Source organism: Anomaloglossus baeobatrachus, chromosome 5 (genome assembly GCF_048569485.1).
Source record: "Anomaloglossus baeobatrachus isolate aAnoBae1 chromosome 5, aAnoBae1.hap1, whole genome shotgun sequence".
In the NCBI taxonomy this organism is placed as follows: Eukaryota; Metazoa; Chordata; class Amphibia; order Anura; family Aromobatidae; genus Anomaloglossus; species Anomaloglossus baeobatrachus.
The window spans coordinates 580,222,947-580,241,873 of NC_134357.1; the positions used below are offsets into that span (position 1 = coordinate 580,222,947).

Sequence of the window (18,927 nt, forward strand, 5' to 3'; positions counted from 1 at the left end):
GCACACAGATATATAATACCCTGCACCCACCTCCACCTGCAGAGCCGCACACTAGATATATAATACCCTGCACCTACCTCCACCTGCAGAGCCGCACACTAGATATATAATACCCTGCACCTACCTCCACCTGCAGAGCCGCACACTAGATATATAATACCCTGCACCTACCTCCACCTGCAGAGCCGCACACTAGATATATAATAACCTGCACCTACCTCCACCTGCAGAGCCGCACACTAGATATATAATACCCTGCACCTACCTCCACCTGCAGAGCCGCACACTAGATATATAATACCCTGCACCTACCTCCACCTGCAGAGCCGCACACTAGATATATAATACCCTGCACCTACCTCCACCTGCAGAGCCGCACACTAGTTATATAATACCCTGCACCTACCTCCACCTGCAGAGCCGCACACTAGATATATAATACCCTGCACCTACCTCCACCTGCAGAGCCGCACACAGATATATAATACCCTGCACCTACCTCCACCTGCAGAGCCGCACACTAGATATATAATACCCTGCACCTACCTCCACCTGCAGAGCCGCACACTAGATATATAATACCCTGCACCTACCTCCACCTGCAGAGCCGCACACTAGATATATAATACCCTGCACCTACCTCCACCTGCAGAGCCGCACACTAGATATATAATACCCTGCACCTACCTCCACCTGCAGAGCCGCACACTAGATATATAATACCCTGCACCTACCTCCACCTGCAGAGCCGCACACCAGATATATAATACCCTGCACCTACCTCCACCTGCAGAGCCGCACACCAGATATATAATACCCTGCACCTACCTCCACCTGCAGAGCCGCACACTAGATATATAATACCCTGCACCTACCTCCACCTGCAGAGCCGCACACTAGATATATAATAACCTGCACCTACCTCCACCTGCAGAGCCGCACACTAGATATATAATAACCTGCACCTACCTCCACCTGCAGAGCCGCACACTAGATATATAATACCCTGCACCTACCTCCACCTGCAGAGCCGCACACTAGATATATAATACCCTGCACCTACCTCCACCTGCAGAGCCGCACACTAGATATATAATACCCTGCACCTACCTCCACCTGCAGAGCCGCACACTAGATATATAATACCCTGCACCTACCTCCACCTGCAGAGCCGCACACTAGATATATAATACCCTGCACCTACCTCCACCTGCAGAGCCGCACACTAGATATATAATACCCTGCACCTACCTCCACCTGCAGAGCCGCACACTAGATATATAATAACCTGCACCTACCTCCACCTGCAGAGCCGCACACTAGATATATAATAACCTGCACCTACCTCCACCTGCAGAGCCGCACACTAGATATAATACCCTGCACCTACCTCCACCTGCAGAGCCGCACACTAGATATATAATACCCTGCACCTACCTCCACCTGCAGAGCCGCACACTAGATATATAATACCCTGCACCTACCTCCACCTGCAGAGCCGCACACTAGATATATAATACCCTGCACCTACCTCCACCTGCAGAGCCGCACACTAGATATATAATACCCTGCACCTACCTCCACCTGCAGAGCCGCACACTAGATATATAATACCCTGCACCTACCTCCACCTGCAGAGCCGCACACTAGATATATAATACCCTGCACCTACCTCCACCTGCAGAGCCGCACACTAGATATATAATACCCTGCACCTACCTCCACCTGCAGAGCCGCACACTAGATATATAATACCCTGCACCTACCTCCACCTGCAGAGCCGCACACTAGATATATAATACCCTGCACCTACCTCCACCTGCAGAGCCGCACACTAGATATATAATACCCTGCACCTACCTCCACCTGCAGAGCCGCACACTAGATATATAATACCCTGCACCTACCTCCACCTGCAGAGCCGCACACTAGATATATAATAACCTGCACCTACCTCCACCTGCAGAGCCGCACACTAGATATATAATAACCTGCACCTACCTCCACCTGCAGAGCCGCACACTAGATATAATACCCTGCACCTACCTCCACCTGCAGAGCCGCACACTAGATATATAATACCCTGCACCTACCTCCACCTGCAGAGCCGCACACTAGATATATAATACCCTGCACCTACCTCCACCTGCAGAGCCGCACACTAGATATATAATACCCTGCACCTACCTCCACCTGCAGAGCCGCACACTAGATATATAATACCCTGCACCTACCTCCTCCTGCAGAGCCGCACACTAGATATATAATACCCTGCACCTACCTCCACCTGCAGAGCCGCACACTAGATATATAATACCCTGCACCTACCTCCACCTGCAGAGCCGCACACTAGATATATAATACCCTGCACCTCCCTCCACCTGCAGAGCCGCACACTAGATATATGGTAGAGTCTAGATCCCAGTGGCCAGAAGGACCTCTGCTGACGTCACACCCATGTGACCGGCCTCTTGTGTGGGAGGAGCCTGTAGTTCCCGGCAGTCAGTGCACAGTTGCCGTACAAGCAGCAGGATGTTTCCCATCTTCCCTGCTTCTGCTGTTTCCAGCCCTGGGTGTGATATAACAGGAGGTAAAATCTGATGGAGCTTATCATGTATGAGCCTCAGGGGGAAATAAAAAGGGATTGTAGGTCACCGTCTCTGGGTGCAATAGTGTGCAGCAGTAGGTGTGATGCTCTGACCTTGGGAAGAGAGGGTGTGATGCTCTGCCTGTGGGAAGGGGGAGAGAGAGGGTGCGATGCTCTGCCTGTGGGAAGGGGGAGAGAGAGGGTGCGATGCTCTGCCTGTGGGAAGGGGGAGAGAGAGGGTGCGATGCTCTGCCTGTGGGAAGGGGGAGAGAGAGGGTGCGATGCTCTGCCTGTGGGAAGGGGGAGAGAGAGGGTGCGATGCTCTGCCTGTGGGAAGGGGGAGAGAGAGGGTGCGATGCTCTGCCTGTGGGAAGGGGGAGAGAGAGGGTGTGATGCTCTGCCTGTGGGAAGGGGGAGAGAGAGGGTGCGATGCTCTGCCTGCGGGAAGGGGGAGAGAGAGAGAGGGTTCGATGCTCTGCCTGTGGGAAGGGGGAGAGAGAGGGTGCGATGCTCTGCCTGTGGGAAGGGGGAGAGAGAGGGTGTGATGCTCTGCCTGCGGGAAGGGGGAGAGAGAGGGTGCGATGCTCTGCCTGCGGGAAGGGGGAGAGAGAGAGAGGGTTCGATGCTCTGCCTGTGGGAAGGGGGAGAGAGAGGGTGCGATGCTCTGCCTGCGGGAAGGGGGAGAGAGAGGGTGCGATGCTCTGCCTGTGGGAAGGGGGAGAGAGAGGGTGCGATGCTCTGCCTGTGGGAAGGGGGAGAGAGAGGGTGCGATGCTCTGCCTGCGGGAAGGGGGAGAGAGAGAGAGGGTGCGATGCTCTGCCTGCGGGAAGGGGGAGAGAGAGAGAGGGTGCGATGCTCTGCCTGCGGGAAGGGGGAGAGAGAGAGAGGGTGCGATGCTCTGCCTGTGGGAATTGGGAGAGAGAGGGTGCGATGCTCTGCTTGTGGGAAGGGGGGGAGAGAGAGGGTGCGATGCTCTGCCTGTGGGAAGGGGGGGGAGAGGGTGCGATGCTCTGCCTGTGGGAAGGGGGGAGAGAGGGTGCGATGCTCTGCCTGTGGGAAGGGGGAGAGAGAGAGAGGGTTCGATGCTCTGCCTGTGGGAAGGGGGAGAGAGAGGGTGCGATGCTCTGCCTGCGGGAAGGGGGAGAGAGAGGGTGCGATGCTCTGCCTGTGGGAAGGGGGAGAGAGAGGGTGCGATGCTCTGCCTGTGGGAAGGGGGAGAGAGAGGGTGCGATGCTCTGCCTGTGGGAAGGGGGAGAGAGAGGGTGCGATGCTCTGCCTGCGGGAAGGGGGAGAGAGAGAGAGGGTGCGATGCTCTGCCTGCGGGAAGGGGGAGAGAGAGAGAGGGTGCGATGCTCTGCCTGCGGGAAGGGGGAGAGAGAGAGAGGGTGCGATGCTCTGCCTGCGGGAAGGGGGAGAGAGAGAGGGTGCGATGCTCTGCCTGTGGGAATTGGGAGAGAGAGGGTGCGATGCTCTGCCTGTGGGAATTGGGAGAGAGAGGGTGCGATGCTCTGCTTGTGGGAAGGGGGGGAGAGAGAGGGTGCGATGCTCTGCCTGTGGGAAGGGGGGGGGAGAGGGTGCGATGCTCTGCCTGTGGGAAGGGGGGAGAGAGGGTGCGATGCTCTGCCTGTGGGAAGGGGGGGAGAGAGAGGGTGCGATGCTCTGCCTGTGGGAAGGGGGGGGGGGGGAGAGAGGGTGCAATGCTCTGCCTGTGGGAAGGGGGGGAGAGAGAGGGTGCGATGCTCTGCCTGTGGGAAGGGGGGGAGAGAGAGGGTGCGATGCTCTGCCTGTGGGAAGGGGGGGGAGAGAGGGTGCGATGCTCTGCCTGTGGGAAGGGGGGAGAGAGGGTGCGATGCTCTGCCTGTGGGAAGGGGGGAGAGAGGGTGCGATGCTCTGCCTGTGGGAAGGGGGGGAGAGAGAGGGTGCGATGCTCTGCCTGTGGGAAGGGGGGGGGGAGAGAGGGTGCGATGCTCTGCCTGTGGGAAGGGGGGGAGAGAGAGGGTGCGATGCTCTGCCTGTGGGAAGGGGGGGAGAGAGAGGGTGCGATGCTCTGCCTGTGGGAAGGGGGGGAGAGAGAGGGTGCGATGCTCTGCGTGTGGGAAGGGGGGGGAGAGAGGGTGCGATGCTCTGCCTGTGGGAAGGGGGGGAGAGAGAGGGTGCAATGCTCTGCGTGTGGGAAGGGGGGGGAGAGAGGGTGCGATGCTCTGCCTGTGGGAAGGGGGGGAGAGAGAGGGTGCAATGCTCTGCCTGTGGGAAGGGGGGGGAGAGAGAGGGTGCGATGCTCTGCCTGGGGGAAGGGAGAGAGAGGGTGCGATGCTCTGCCTGGGGGAAGGGGGGGAGAGGGAGAGAGAGGGTGCGATGCTCTGCCTGGGGGAAGGGGGAGAGAGAGGGTGCGATGCTCTGCCTGGGGGAAGGGGGGGGAGAGGGAGAGAGAGGGTGCGATGCTCTGCCTGGGGGAAGGGGGGGGAGAGGGAGAGAGAGGGTGCGATGCTCTGCCTGGGGGAAGGGGGGAGAGAGGGAGAGAGAGGGTGCGATGCTCTGCCTGGGGGAAGGGGGGAGAGAGGGAGAGAGAGGGTGCGATGCTCTGCCTGGGGGAAGGGGGGAGAGAGGGAGAGAGAGGGTGCGATGCTCTGCCTGGGGGAAGGGGGGGAGAGAGAGAGGGTGCGATGCTCTGCCTGGGGGAAGGGGGGGAGAGAGAGAGGGTGCGATGCTCTGCCTGGGGGAAGGGGGGGAGAGAGAGAGGGTGCGATGCTCTGCTTGGGGGAAGGGGGGGAGAGGGAGAGAGAGGGTGCGATGCTCTGCCTGGGGGAAGGGGGGGAGAGGGAGAGAGAGGGTGCGATGCTCTGCCTGGGGGAAGGGGGGGAGAGGGAGAGAGAGGGTGCGATGCTCTGCCTGGGGGAAGGGGGGGAGAGGGAGAGAGAGGGTGCGATGCTCTGCCTGGGGGAAGGGGGGGAGAGGGAGAGAGAGGGTGCGATGCTCTGCCTGGGGGAAGGGGGGGAGAGGGAGAGAGAGGGTGCGATGCTCTGCCTGGGGGAAGGGGGGGGAGAGGGAGAGAGAGGGTGCGATGCTCTGCCTGGGGGAAGGGGGGGAGAGGGAGAGAGAGGGTGCGATGCTCTGCCTGGGGGGAGAGGGATTGAGAGGGTGCGATGCTCTGCCTGGGGGGAGAGGGAGAGAGAGGGTGCGATGCTCTGCCTGGGGGGAGAGGGAGAGAGAGGGTGCGATGCTCTGCCGGGGGGAGAGGGAGAGAGAGGGTGCGATGCTCTGCCTGGGGGAAGGGGGGGAGAGAGGGTGCGATGCTCTGCCTGGGGGAAGGGGGGGAGAGAGGGTGCGATGCTCTGCCTGGGGGAAGGGGTGGGAGAGAGAGAGGGTGCGATGCTCTGCCTGGGGGAAGGGGGGGGGGGAGAGGGTGCGATGCTCTGCCTGGGGGAAGGGGGGGAGAGGGAGAGGGAGGGTGCGATGCTCTGCCTGGGGGGAAGAGAGGGAGAGGGAGGGTGCGATGCTCTGCCTGTGGGAAGGGGGGGAGAGGGAGAGAGAGGGGGCGATGCTCTGCCTGGGGGAAGAGGAGGAGAGAGAGAGGGTGCGATGCTCTGCCTGGGGGAAGGGGGGGAGAGAGAGAGGGTGCGATGCTCTGCCTGGGGGAAGGGGGGGGTGAATGCAATGCTCTGTCTGTGGGGGAGTCGCAGAGCAGCACCCGGTGTCCCTTTCCTCTTTTCCCATTAGAGGCATGGAGCGGGGGGGATAGATCCAGGAGGAGGGGATTGGAGCAGTTGCTGTATATAAGGGAAGCCATTGGATATTAAAGCTGGAGCCAGAGATCACAAAGGGCTGAATTCCACAATGATCTGTGACTGATACTGATGGGTTTATTAGCAGGTGATTATCAGCGCATTCATTATACACAGTTTATGGGAATTTGTGGCATTATTATTATTATTATTATTACTAATTATTGGTCATTTTTCTTTATAGAGTTCGGGGCAATGTCGGCTCCACGGAGAATTCTTCCTCATCCACTGAATATGAACGTTTCATCTATTGGAGAGAATCCCACAAGTGACATAAGAGGATATCTCTGTGTATACATTCTCTGCACTGTGTATTATATGGGGTGTACTTATATATTCTCTGTGCTGTGTATTATATGGGGTGTACTTATATATTCTCTGTGCTGTGTATTATATGGGGTGTACTTATATAATGTTTGTATTGATGCTTCTCTGTGTATATTCTCTGTACTGTGTATTATATGGGGTGTACTTATATATTCTCTGTGCTGTCTATTATATGGGGTGTACTTATATATTCCCTGTACGGTGTATTATATGGGGTGTACTTATATAATGTTTGTATTGATGCTTCTCTGTGTATATTGTCTGTGCTGTGTATTATATGGGGTGTACTTATATATTCTCTGTGCTGTGTATTATATGGGGTGTACTTATATATTCCCTGTGCTGTCTATTATATGGGGTGTACTTATATAATGTTTGTATTGATGCTTCTTGTAATCTTCTATCATGGTAAGTTGTCATTTGCTCGTGTCTTGGTGATCTGATGATTCAGTGACGGTGTTTGTTCCCCCCTCAGAGGTTGTGTGGGTTTTATAAGTAGCCGCATTCACTTTGATATTGTCATGTAAGAGCAGTCATCTGTGTGAGACGCGGTGATGGACAGGGTGTCCTTTTTTTTCCCCACTGTCTTTAATAAAGTTTCTTTTATTTAAACTGTTTCTGGATTTCCTCTCTTCTATGGGGTCTCATAGATGCTACCATCACTAATTTAGGACTTAGTGGCAGCTATGGGCTGCTATTAACTCCTTATTACCCCGATTACCATCACACCAGGGCAATCAAGATGATCCAGGTAAAGTGCTGGGATTGTCACATCTAATGGATGCAGCAATCCGGGAGGCTGCAGGCTGATATTTTTAGGCTGGGGGGGCAGGCTAATAACCATAGGCATCCCCAGTCTGAGAATACCAGCCACCAGTTGTGAGGCTTTATCTTGGCTGGGTATCAAAATTGAGGGGACTGCACGCTGTTATTTTACTGTACAATATAGACCCATCGGCGGCTGTGATTGGTTGCAGTCAGACAGCTGTCAGTCAGTGTGGGGGTGCATCTGACTGCAACCAATCACAGCCACCAGTGGGCAGGGGAAGCCGTGAATATGTATGAGCCTAATGAGCGGCTCAGGAAGAAGAATGAGAGGCCGCAGGAGCAGTGTGACAGCCGCGCCGGTGATCGGTGAGTATGAAGTGCTTGCTCCTACTGCTTTGTGCCGGATTCTGGTCCCCATAGACTTTTTATGGGGACCAGCATCTGACCAGACACCGGGGATCGATCCCCCGCTGACCTGGAGCCAGCGGGGGATTGATCTGCCAGTCCTCCAAAACACAGAAAGAAGTGACATGCTGCTGCTTTTTCCTTCCACAAAAACTGCAAGGAACAAAGAAGCGACGTGTGCACAGCCTGTCTGAGTTCTCATAGACTTTGCTGGGGAAGACAATGCATGCAGTTTTGGGCAACAAACCACCAAAAAACGTGGCAAAATACGCAGCGTGCGCACAGGGCCTAAAGATGGGATTGCTGTTCGTTAACTTCCCAGACCTGTGACAGTGGCCGGTGTGTAATGTGTGGCAGATGGACAGGAGGTGTGAGAATGGCCTCTACCGCACCACATCCTTAGCTCTTCATTGTATTACCTGGCCGGTGTGTAACGTGTGGCAGATGGACAGGAGGTGTGAGAACAGCCTCTGACCGGACCACATCCTCAGCTCTTCATTATATTACCTGGCCGGTGTGTAATGTGTGGCAGATGGACAGGAGGTATGAGAACGGCCTCTGACCGCACCACAGCCTTAGCTCTTCATTTTATTACCTGGCCGGTGTGTAATGTGTGGCAGATGGACAGGAGGTGTGAGAACAGCCTCTGACCGCACCACATCCTTAGCTCTTCATTGTATTACCTGGCCGGTGTGTAATGTGTGGTAGATGGACAGGAGGTGTGAGAACAGCCTCTGACCGCACCACATCCTTAGCTCTTCATTATATTACCTGGCCGGTGTGTAATGTGTGGCAGACGGACAGGAGGTGTGAGAACGGCCTCTGACCGCACAACAGCCTTAGCTCTTCATTATATTACCTGGCCGGTGTGTAATGTGTGGCAGACGGACAGGAGGTGTGAGAACAGCTTCTGACCGCACCACATCCTTAGCTCTTCATTGTATTACCTGGCCGGTGTGTAATGTGTGGCAGACGGACAGGAGGTGTGAGAACGGCCTCTGACCGCACCACAGCCTTAGCTCTTCATTATATTACCTGGCCGGTGTGTAATGTGTGGCAGATGGACAGGAGGTATGAGAACGGCCTCTACCGCACCACAGCCTTAGCTCTTCATTATATTACCTGGCCGGTGTGCAATGTGTGGCAGACGGACAGGAGGTGTGAGAACGGCCTCTGACCGCACCACAGCCTTAGCTCTTCATTGTATTACCTGGCCGGTGTGTAATGTGTGGCAGACGGACAGGAGGTGTGAGAACGGCCTCTGACCGCACCACAGCCTTAGCTCCTCATTATATTACCTGGCCGGTGTGTAATGTGTGGCAGATGGGACAGGAGGTGTGAGAACGGCCTCTGACCGCACCACAGCCTTAGCTCTTCATTATATTACCTGGCCGGTGTGTAATGTGTGGCAGACGGACAGGAGGTGTGAGAACGGCCTCTGACCACACCACATCCTTAGCTCTTCATTGTATTACCTGGCCGGTGTGTAATGTGTGGCAGACGGACAGGAGGTATGAGAACGGCCTCTGACCGCACCACAGCCTTAGCTCTTCATTGTATTACCTGGCCTGTGTGTAATGTGTGGTAGACGGACAGGAGGTATGAGAACGGCCTCTACCGCACCACATCCTTAGCTCCTCATTATATTACCTGGCCGGTGTGTAATGTGTGGCAGATGGACAGTAGGTATGAGAACGGCCTCTGACCGCACCACAGCCTTAGCTCCTCATTATATTAACTGGCCGGTGTGTAATGTGTGGCAGATGGACAGGAGGTGTGAGAACGGCCTCTGACCGCACCACATCCTCAGCTCCTCATTATATTACCTGGCCGGTGTGTAATGTGTGGCAGATGGACAGTAGGTATGAGAACGGTCTCTGACCGCACTACATCCTTAGCTCCTCATTATATTACCTGGCCGGTGTGTAATGTGTGGCAGACGGACAGGAGGTGTGAGAACAGCTTCTGACCGCACCACATCCTTAGCTCTTCATTGTATTACCTGGCCGGTGTGTAATGTGTGGCAGACGGACAGGAGGTGTGAGAACGGCCTCTGACCGCACCACAGCCTTAGCTCTTCATTATATTACCTGGCCGGTGTGTAATGTGTGGCAGACTGACAGGAGGTGTGAGAACAGCCTCTGACCGGACCACATCCTCAGCTCTTCATTGTATTACCTGGCCGGTGTGTAATGTGTGGCAGATGGACAGGAGGTGTGAGAACAGCCTCTGACCGCACCACATCCTTAGCTCTTCATTGTATTACCTGGCCGGTGTGTAATGTGTGGCAGACGGACAGGAGGTGTGAGAACGGCCTCTGACCGCACCACAGCCTTAGCTCTTCATTATATTACCTGGCCGGTGTGTAATGTGTGGCAGACGGACAGGAGGTGTGAGAACAGCCTCTGACCGCACCACATCCTTAGCTCTTCATTGTATTACCTGGCCGGTGTGTAATGTGTGACAGACGGACAGGAGGTGTGAGAACGGCCTCTACCGCACCACAGCCTTAGCTCTTCATTGTATTACCTGGCCGGTGTGTAATGTGTGGCAGACGGACAGGAGGTGTGAGAACGGCCTCTGACCGCACCACAGCCTTAGCTCTTCATTGTATTACCTGGCCGGTGTGTAATGTGTGGCAGATGGACAGGAGGTAAGAGAACGGCCTCTACCGCACCACAGCCTTAGCTCTTCATTGTATTACCTGGCCGGTGTGTAATGTGTGGCAGACGGACAGGAGGTATGAGAACGGCCTCTGACTGCACCACAGCCTTAGCTCTTCATTATATTACCTGGCCGGTGTGTAATGTGTGGCAGACGGACAGGAGGTGTGAGAACGGCCTCTGACCGCACCACATCCTTAGCTCTTCATTATATTACCTGGCCTGTGTGTAATGTGTGGTAGACGGACAGGAGGTATGAGAACGGCCTCTACCGCACCACATCCTTAGCTCCTCATTATATTACCTGGCCGGTGTGTAATGTGTGGCAGATGGACAGGAGGTATGAGAACGGCCTCTGACCGTACCACAGCCTTAGCTCCTCATTATATTACCTGGCCGGTGTGTAATGTGTGGCAGATGGACAGGAGGTGTGAGAACGGCCTCTGACCGCACCACATCCTCAGCTCCTCATTATATTACCTGGCCGGTGTGTAATGTGTGGCAGATGGACAGTAGGTATGAGAACGGTCTCTGACCGCACTACATCCTTAGCTCCTCATTATATTACCTGGCCGGTGTGTAATGTGTGGCAGACGGACAGGAGGTAAGAGAACGGCCTCTGACCGCACCACAGCCTTAGCTCTTCATTATATTACCTGGCCGGTGTGTAATGTGTGGCAGACGGACAGGAGGTATGAGAACGGTCTCTGACCGGACCACATCCTTAGCTCTTCATTGTATTACCTGGCCGGTGTGTAATGTATGGCAGATGGACAGGAGGTGTGAGAACGGTCTCTGACCGCACCACAGCCTTAGCTCCTCATTATATTACCTGGCCGGTGTGTAATGTGTGGCAGATGGACAGTAGGTATGAGAATGGCCTCTGACCGCACCACATCCTTAGCTCTTCATTATATTACCTGGCCGGTGTGTAATGTGTGGCAGACGGACAGGAGGTGTGAGAACAGCCTCTGACCGCACCACAGCCTTAGCTCCTCATTATATTACCTGGCCGGTGTGTAATGTGTGGCAGATGGACAGTAGGTATGAGAACGGCCTCTGACCGCACCACAGCCTTAGCTCCTCATTATATTACCTGGCCGGTGTGTAATGTGTGGCAGATGGACAGTAGGTATGAGAACGGCCTCTGACCGCACCACAGCCTTAGCTCCTCATTATATTACCTGGCCGGTGTGTAATGTGTGGCAGATGGACAGGAGGTATGAGAACGGCCTCTGACCGTACCACAGCCTTAGCTCTTCATTATATTACCTGGCCGGTGTGTAATGTGTGGCAGATGGACAGGAGGTATGAGAACGGCCTCTGACCGCACCACAGCCTTAGCTCCTCATTATATTACCTGGCCGGTGTGTAATGTGTGGCAGATGGACAGTAGGTATGAGAACGGCCTCTGACCGCACCACAGCCTTAGCTCCTCATTATATTACCTGGCCGGTGTGTAATGTGTGGCAGATGGACAGTAGGAATGAGAACGGCCTCTGACCGCACCACATCCTTAGCTCCTCATTATATTACCTGGCCGGTGTGTAATGTGTGGCAGATGGACAGGAGGTATGAGAACGGTCTCTGACCGCACCACAGCCTTAGCTCCTCATTATATTACCTGGCCGGTGTGTAATGTGTGGCAGACGGACAGGAGGTATGAGAACGGCCTCTGACCGCACCACATCCTTAGCTCTTCATTGTATTACCTGGCCGGTGTGTAATGTGTGGCAGATGGACAGGAGGTGTGAGAACGGCCTCTGACCGGACCACATCCTTAGCTCTTCATTATATTACCTGGCCGGTGTGTAATGTGTGGCAGATGGACAGGAGGTATGAGAACGGCCTCTGACCGCACCACAGCCTTAGCTCTTCATTGTATTACCTGGCCGGTGTGTAATGTGTGGCAGACGGACAGGAGGTGTGAGAACGGCCTCTGACCGCACCACAGCCTTAGCTCTTCATTATATTACCTGGCCGGTGTGTAATGTGTGGCAGACGGACAGGAGGTATGAGAACGGCCTCTACCGCACCACAGCCTTAGCTCTTCATTGTATTACCTGGCCGGTGTGTAATGTGTGGCAGATGGACAGGAGGTGTGAGAACGGCCTCTGACCGCACCACAGCCTTAGCTCTTCATTGTATTACCTGGCCGGTGTGTAATGTGTGGCAGATGGACAGGAGGTAAGAGAACGGCCTCTACCGCACCACAGCCTTAGCTCTTCATTGTATTACCTGGCCGGTGTGTAATGTGTGGCAGACGGACAGGAGGTATGAGAACGGCCTCTGACTGCACCACAGCCTTAGCTCTTCATTGTATTACCTGGCCGGTGTGTAATGTATGGCAGACGGACAGGAGGTGTGAGAACGGTCTCTACCGCACCACAGCCTTAGCTCCTCATTATATTACCTGGCCGGTGTGTAATGTGTGGCAGATGGACAGTAGGTAAGAGAACAGCCTCTGACCGCACCACATCCTTAGCTCTTCATTATATTACCTGTCCGGTGTGTAATGTGTGGCAGATGGACAGGAGGTGTGAGAACGGCCTCTGACCGCACCACATCCTTAGCTCCTCATTATATTACCTGGCCGGTGTGTAATGTGTGGCAGATGGACAGTAGGTATGAGAACGGCCTCTGACCGCACCACAGCCTTAGCTCCTCATTATATTACCTGGCCGGTGTGTAATGTGTGGCAGACGGACAGGAGGTGTGAGAACGGCCTCTGACCGCACCACATCCTTAGCTCTTCATTATATTACCTGGCCGGTGTGTAATGTGTGGCAGATGGACAGGAGGTGTGAGAACGGCCTCTGACCGCACTACATCCTTAGCTCTTCATTATATTACCTGGCCGGTGTGTAATGTGTGGCAGACGGACAGGAGGTGTGAGAACGGCCTCTGACCGCACCACAGCCTTAGCTCTTCATTATATTACCTGTCCGGTGTGTAATGTGTGGCAGACGGACAGGAGGTGTGAGAACGGTCTGGCATAACGTTACTCACTAGTGATTGATGGCCCTGACAGAAGTTATGAAGCATTGAACGACCCCCCTATTACATGGAATACATTACAAGCTGCGGTCAGACACATTTCACCTATATGGTGATTATGGCAGCATGTACATCATTGTGAATAGATTTATTTCATAAAATAACCACTTTAAAGGGAAAACAAACCTTACTTAGCAAAGTTTGTAATAGTGAGTTGAAAGAAAAAAAACATCTGCAAAGAGCGCCCTGCAACTAAAGGTCTTATCCTGATTAACTACTCATTAATTTTTTTTCTTTCCTTCGACTCCATGTGTAACACAACAAGAAACTTTAGTAAGGTTCAGAAGTGTCTTCATCAAGACATTGGTCTCTTCCAGCCAATCACTGACCTCAGCAACTCGTTCTAGCTACATCGGAAGAGCCACGGAGATCTGTGATTGGCTGCAGCAATGTTGACGTGATGTCACAGCCAAACAGCATAGAACATCACCGCAGTGAAGACGGTGCTCAATCTGGTTTGGGGGTGTACATTTACACCGCGTGCAGAATTATTAGGCAAGTTGTATTTTAGAGGATTTTGTTTATTATTGATCAACTATGTTCTCAATCAACCCAAAAGACTCATAAATATCAAAGCTTAATATTTTTGGCAGTTGGAGTGGTTTTTTTTTTAGATTTGGCTATCTTAGGAGGATATCTGTTTGTGCAGGTAACTATTACTGTGCAGAATTATTAGGCAACTTAATAAAAACCAAATCTATTCCCATCTCACTTGTTTATTTTCACCAGGTAAACTAATATAACTGCACAAAATTTAGAAATAAACATTTCTGACATGCAAAAACAAAACCCAAAAAATGAGTGACCAATATAGCCACCTTTCTTTATGATGACACTAAGCAGCCGACCATCCATAGATGCTGTCAGTTGCTCGATCTGTTTATGATCCACATTGCATGCAGCAGCCATTACAGCCTCCCAGACACTGTTCCGAGAGGTGCACTGTTTTCCCTCCCTGTAGATCTAACATTTTATGAGGGACCACAGGTTATGGGGTTCAGATCAGGTGAACAAGGGGGCCATGTCATTATTGTTTTCATCTTTTAGATCTTTACTGTTCAGCCACGCTGTGGAGTAGTTGAATGCATGTGATGGAGCAATGTCCTGCATGAAAATCATGTTTTTCTTGAACGATACCGACTTCTTCCTGTACCACTGCTTGGAGTTGTCTTCCAGAAACTGGCAGTAAGTCTGGGAGTTGAGCTTCACTCCATCCTCAATTCGAAAAGGTCCCACAAGTTGATCTTTGATGATCCCAGCCCATACCAGTGCCCACCTCCACCTTGCTGGCGTCTGAGTCGGAGTAGAGCACTCTGCCCTTTACTGATCCAGCATCTGGCCCATCCATCTGGCCCATCAAGAGTGACACTCATTTCATCAGTCCATAAAACCTTTGAAAAAACAGTCTTAAGATATTTCTTGGCCCAGTCTTGACGTTTTATCTTATGTTTCTTGGTCAGAGGTGGTGGTTTTTCAGCCTTCCTTACCTTGTCCATGTCCCTGAGTATGGCACACCTTGTGCTTTTTGATACTCCAGAAACGTTGCAGCTCTGAAATATGGCCACACTGGTGGCAAATGGCATCTTGGCAGCTTTACGCTTGATTTTCATCAATTCATGGGCAGTTATTTTGCGCCGTTTTTGCCTAACACGCTTCTTGCGACCCTGTTGGCTATTTGACATGAAACGCTTGATTGTTCGGTGATCACGCTTCAAAAGTTTGTCAGTTTCATGATTGCTGCATCCCTCTGAAAGACCTCTCACAATTATGGACTTTTCAGAGACCGTCAAATCTCTCTTCTGACCCATTTTGCCAAAGGAAAGGAAGTTGCCTAATAATTAAGCACACCTTATATAGGGTGTTAATGTCATTACACCAGACCCCTCCTCATTACAGAGATGCACATCACCTGATTTACTTAATTGGTAGTTGGCTCTCAAGCCTATACAGCTTGGAGTAGGACAACATGTATAAAAAGTATCATGTGATCAAAATACTCATTTGCCTAATAATTCTGCACACAGTGTATTTGCACAGTCAGTGTTTGCAACGTTTTGGAAGTAGCGTGTTTGTTTGCATACAGAATGCTGCGTTCTACAGTACAAGCACAGTGGATGGATTTATAGAAATCTCTTGCCCACGATGCTTCTTTTCTCTGCTCCGTAAACTTACATGTGGCGCGGCTTTCCAAGCTGCAGCATGTCAATTTATGTTCCTGTGGCCAGAATGTTCTCCATAGGGAGAAAAAAGCAAAAGTAGGTAGCACACTGAACCCTGATAGTAGGCGCGGACTGCTGCATTCTCCTGCAGAGCACACTCACATTTCCACAGGCGGGCTGACACTGCGTCAGCTGCTGTACATGCAACCTAAGAGCTTACTTTGTAGTCTTCCATATCACTTAATCTATGTGAAAAAAATGTGAACACTTTCAAATCTAGTACCACTAATATACTAATCGCATACTGATAGATGACAGACTGAACATGAGTCAACAGTGTGATGCAGCAGCAAAAAAGACAAGCACAATTTTGCAATGTATTAACAGAAGCACAGATAATAATAAGTTTTATTTCTATAGCGCCAACATATTCCACAGCGCTTTACAATTCAGAGGGGACATGTATAGACAATATAAGAATACAAAATAACAAAATTAAGATACCAGGAGGAGTGAAGGCCCTGGTCGTAAGCTTACATTCTATGAGGAAATAGGGGAGACACAAAAGGTGAATAGGGGGAGAAAAGCTTGTCATATATGGTCCAGCCATCAATCACGTGAAGTAATTATCACCCTCTACTCCTCTTTGGTCAGACCTCATCTGCAATTCTGAGCACCACGTCTTAAAAAAAGACATCAACAAATTGGAGCAAGTTCACAGAAGAGCAGCCAGAATGGTGACCGGTCTATAAACTGTCCGATGAGGAATGGTTACAGGATTTGGGAATGTTTAGCTTGAAAAAAAGAAAACGGAGAGGAATCTTAATAGCCGTCTGCAAATATCTCAAAGGCTGTCGAACTAGGGTTGACAAGGACAAGGAAAGAATAGAAGCAATGGAATGAAACTGATTGGGAAGCGTCACAGATTAGATTTTGGAATAAAAACCTTTTGACAGTGAGGGTGATCAATGACTGGAACTACAAGAGGTAATGAGTTCCCCTTCAAGGGAAGATGTAAAAAGGAGACTGGACAGACACCTGTGTGGGATGATATAGTGAATCTTGCTTTGAGCAGGGAGTTGAACCTGATGACCCTGGAGGTCCTGTCCAACTATAACATTCTATGATTCTACTGCACATAATCTACAGATACAGTAAAATAAATCCCAATTGGCATGATAACATGGTTTTTAGCCAAGTGTGTCCATTTTAAAAACGCCCCTAGGGACCTGGTCCTTTAGCCCACTAGAGTTTAGCATTTTCATAGAGAGCAGGCTAAATCCTAGTGGGCAGAAGGACCTGGTCCATTAGATCACTGAGTCTTGTATTAAAACAGTTATTGGGACCTGGTCCTTTAGCCCACTAGGATTTAGCTTTCTCATAGAGAGCAGGATAAATCCCAGTTGGCAGAAGGACCTGGTCCTTTTTTCTCCATTACGAGTTGTATTAAAACACTCATTAGGACCAGGTTCTTTAGCCCACTAGGAATTAGCTTTGTTATATAGAGCAGGCTAAATCCCGGTGGGCAGAAGGACCTGGTCATTTTTCCCACTAAAAGTCGTATTAAAACACTCATTAGGACCTGTTCCTTTAGCCCACTAGGAATTAGCTTTCTCATAGAGAGCAGGCTAAATCCCAGTGGGCAGAAGGACCTGGTCCTTTTTTCCCACTAAAAATCGTATTAAAACACTCATTAGGACCTGGTCCTTTAGCCCACTAGGAATTAGCTTTCTCATAGAGCGCAGGCTAAATCCCAGTGGGCAGAAGGACCTGGTCCTTTTTTCCCACTAAAAATCGTATTAAAACACTCATTAGGACCTGGTCCTTTAGCCCACTAGGAATTAGCTTTCTCATAGAGAGCAGGCTAAATCCCAGTGGGCAGAAGGACCTGGTCCTTTTTTCCCACTAAACATCGTATTAAAACACTCATTAGGACCTGGTCCTTTAGCCCACTAGGAATTAGCTTTCTCATAGAGAGCAGGCTAAATCCCAGTGGCTAGAAGGACCTGGTCCTTTTTTCCCACTAAAAATCGTATTAAAACACTCATTAGGACCTGGTCCTTTAGCCCACTAGGAATTAGCTTTCTCATAGAGAGCAGGCTAAATCCCAGTGGGCAGAAGGACCTGGTCCTTTTTTCCCACTAAAAATCGTATTAAAACACTCATTAGGACCTGGTCCTTTAGCTCACTACTAATTAGCTTTCTCATAGAAAGCAGGCTAAATCCCAGTGGGCAGAAGGACCTGGTCCTTTTTTTCCACTAAAAATCGTATTAAAACACTCATTAGAACCTGGTCCTTTAGCCCACTAGGAATTAGCTTTCTCATACAGAGCAGGCTAAATCCCAGTTGGCAGAAGGACCTGGTCCTTTTTTCCCCATTACGAGTTGTATTAAAACACTCATTAAGACCTGGTCCTTTAGCCCACTAGGATTTAGCTTTCTTATGTAGAGCAGGCTAAATCCCGGTGGGCAGAAGGACCTGGTCATTTTTCCCACTAAAAGTCGTATTAAAACACTCATTAGGACCTGTTCCTTTAGCCCACTAGGAATTAGCTTTCTCATAGAGAGCAGGCTAAATCCCAGTGGGCAGAAGGACCTGGTCCTTTTTTCCCACTAAAAATCGTATTAAAACACTCATTAGGACCTGGTCCTTTAGCCCACTACTAATTAGCTTTCTCATAGAGAGCAGGCTAAATCCCAGTGGGCAGAAGGACCTGGTCCTTTTTTCCCACTAAAAATCGTATTAAAACGCTCATTAGAACCTGGTCCTTTAGCCCACTAGGAATTAGCTTTCGCATACAGAGCAGGCTAAATCCCAGTTGGCAGAAGGACCTGGTCCTTTTTTCCCCATTACGAGTTGTATTAAAACACTCATTAAGACCTGGTCCTTTAGCCCACTAGGATTTAGCTTTCTTATGTAGAGCAGGCTAAATCCCGGTGGGCAGAAGGACCTGGTCATTTTTCCCACTAAAAGTCGTATTAAAACACTCATTAGGACCTGTTCCTTTAGCCCACTAGGAATTAGCTTTCTCATAGAGAGCAGGCTAAATCCCAGTGGGCAGAAGGACCTGGTCCTTTTTTCCCACTAAAAATCGTATTAAAACACTCATTAGGACCTGGTCCTTTAGCCCACTAGGAATTAGCTTTCTCATAGCGAGCAGGCTAAATTCTAGTGGCTA

At 51.2% G+C, this 18,927-nt stretch overlaps 1 long non-coding RNA gene across 1 annotated transcript; it reads left to right on the forward strand.

Annotated features, from left to right (window-relative positions):
* Window positions 1–2,505: 2,505 nt before the first annotated feature.
* LOC142312462 (uncharacterized) lies at window positions 2,506–7,308 on the forward strand. The gene is made up of 2 exons (XR_012754389.1): window positions 2,506–2,590; window positions 6,554–7,308. It is a non-coding gene; the product is annotated as an uncharacterized LOC142312462 (long non-coding RNA).
* Window positions 7,309–18,927: the final 11,619 nt, after the last annotated feature.